A 2,972-nucleotide genomic window follows, 5' to 3' on the forward strand; every position below is an offset into this window, starting at 1 on the left:
TGCTGGATTTGTTGACTTGGAGTCTTCTGACAATGAAGTAGAGGTCTCACAAAGAATTATCCCTTTCCTATTGGATACTCATTAAAGAAATGTGATGAAGACACACATTACTAATATAAACAGGAGGCTAAATGCGATAGAAACTGCTTGACAATACAATGGGAATATTATCATGGAATTCCTACCAACATATGGGAAGGTGAAAACAACTCATGGCATGGAACAAAAGTTTGATGGCACTTATGGATAAGAACTATAACAACAAACATGTCAATTGATTGCATTGTAAGATTAAGCCACTGCATTGGCTCCATCAAGTGCCACAAAGTTTCCTTCCCTTCCTATGTAAGTAATAAGATGTCAATTGATTGCATTGTAAGATTAAGCCACTGCATTGTAAGATTAAGCCACTGCATTGGTTCCATCAAGTGCCGTAGAGTCACCTTCCCTTCCTATGTAAGTAATAAGATGTACAACAATGCTTTCTTCAAAGGTTCTCTACAAAGAAAATGTGCTCTTGGACTTATGAGAAGAGGGAAGGAATAAAATTGTGTGTCACTTTTGTTAAAAGCCTTCTCATTGTGTTGCCACTTGCAACTGTCAAGTATATTATGTTTTTCTTGCCTCAAACACTATGACTAGGTTAATGGTGCATGTTGGTGACTATTTCGATCAGGTACAACTTGGCACTTCTAAGAGCAGAATAGACAGAACTAGACAACTACTTGCAGATGTTCTTTTAGTTGACAAGAATGCAGGACGACGAAGAAAGGTGCAGATGAATGTCATAAATGTTGAGAAAACGTGATGCTCATGCTAGATCAAGTGTGTGGACAGGAGAGACACAAAATACAAGAATAATATCTTGCTTATTAAGTTGTTTATGAATACAACTAGGCCTTGCTCTCATACAAAATGCCTCATGGCCTCACCTTTAAATAGGTGAACAAGTGGACCTCAAGTCCATTCACACTCACACCCTTCTCTCACCCTTCTACATAACCTTAGTCTCTTAATACCCCCCCTCAGTAGTCCAACTATGGAAGGATGGAATAGGTGGTATTGGACATAGGTTGCCTTTATAACATTAGGCATACAAGGTTTGGAATATAGGTGTGGTTATCTAGGATTTACAAATGTGTTCCTAGAGCCTTAGATGCTAATACAATGTTGCCATCTAAGTCTTTATTTGTTTGTCGATGAAGATGTACACCTCGATGATGGTGCACCCCACTCTTTGTGTTTTCTTGACTTCTTGTAGTAGATGACATGCTTTAGACATACATGCCATTGCTTCCACCATATGCTTTCCACCTTGACCATTCTCACACAATGATCATAAGCAGGCTGTCACCATTGCTTAAGTGGTTTGCTTTTAGATGGACCTCCAACATGCTTTATGCTTCCATGTATGATATTCTCCTCCATGAGTAATGAGGTAGATTTAAATGGGGAATAGAAAGGGAGGGTCTTACCACTTGCCTTATGCATTGGTCAAGGGTAGTGTCTACTCCTCCACAATTACAACAAGTTTTGTGCATGTTAGTTAAATGATACCCTTTAGGGTTTGAAGTTACAAGCTTAATTAGTAATTGGTTGAGGTAAATACTCAAACAAATAAGGTTAATCATCTTTGGCTCAAGAAGGAGAGGACATGGCTCATAATGTTGCCAATGCCTCTTACAAAAGTAATGCCAAAAAATGCTTAAAATCATGACAACCAACAAGGTAGAGCATTTAGGGATTCTATGCTCAACCTTACAACTCATCTTATACGATGAAAAAGCAGAATATGCAGCGGAATGAAGTGCCTTGGGCTTAGGAAACGAGAACATATGGCTTATGGCATGCCTATGCCTCTTACAAACAAGGGCCTCAAGGGTAATACACATAAACATTGAAGATGAACACTTAGTGTACATGTGTTCAACTATAAGACCACTCAAAAATCTGAGTTTGATGATGAAAAAACCAGAATTCTTCAACCTCTTTAGCTTATGAGGTGAAGACAATTGGTTCATGGTTGCACCATTTCTCTTTGGAAGAAGCGGTTGATGATGAAGACTTGAATGTGGCACTTATGGTGTGTGCCCGGCCTCCATGTTGATGAAGAAGAGCCTTTTTAATGTAAATGACCTCCTCCTTTGATGGTTAAGACCACCTTAGTGTTTAGCAACACTTTAGTTGATGATTAATATCACCATTAGTGTGTATAAAACACAATTAGTGCTAAAAAGTACAGTTTTAGTGTCAAATGACACTTATTTTGGTGATTAACTCACTATTAGTGTTTAATAACACTATTAGTGTTTAAGTACACTTTAAAAATAACCTTCCTTTGCTGGATTTACAGCTTAATTAGTGTTAAACAATACAATTAGTGCTTAAAAGCACACTTTGAATCACTTTGAAAGCTTAAAAACTTGATGTTGAAGCTTGACGAGCATGAGGTTTATGGCTACCTCATATGAATGAGAACTCTTCAAAAACAAGAGAGGAACTCAGCAACTAAGCATTCACAACACCATTTGAGTGAGTAAAGCAAGGGGGTAGTTGATATGAGCAAGAAAAATCACCAAAAATCAAGCTTTAATGGAAGCTTGAAGGTGAAGATGAAAAAAGGCGCCTGGTTTTTTTCGTGTAGCCGTCGTGTTGCTGCATTGTTGGAGCTCAAATTAGAGCTATAGGTCCTCCTCTCATGGGCCTACACAAGCCTTAAGCTTGTGCATGCTATAATACACTGTAGAGGGCGAATCGATGTATGACCACGCCTGCAGCTCAGAACGGCGCCGGTTTACTACAGTCGGAATGCCGCCGAGTTGAGAGGAGATTTTCAACAATTAGCAGTACGAATGTGAATGCCCACGACTCTTCTACAAGTTTCTTGAAGAAATCTTGGCGAGTTAAGGCTTCTACATGCTGCTGGAAGGCCCCCCACACAAGAAAGATGAGGAAAAAGATATTTTTGACCT

The sequence above is a fragment of the Cibotium barometz genome, chromosome 3 (genome assembly GCF_041138505.1).
Source record: "Cibotium barometz isolate CiBa-2024 chromosome 3, ASM4113850v1, whole genome shotgun sequence".
In the NCBI taxonomy this organism is placed as follows: domain Eukaryota; kingdom Viridiplantae; phylum Streptophyta; class Polypodiopsida; order Cyatheales; family Cibotiaceae; genus Cibotium; species Cibotium barometz.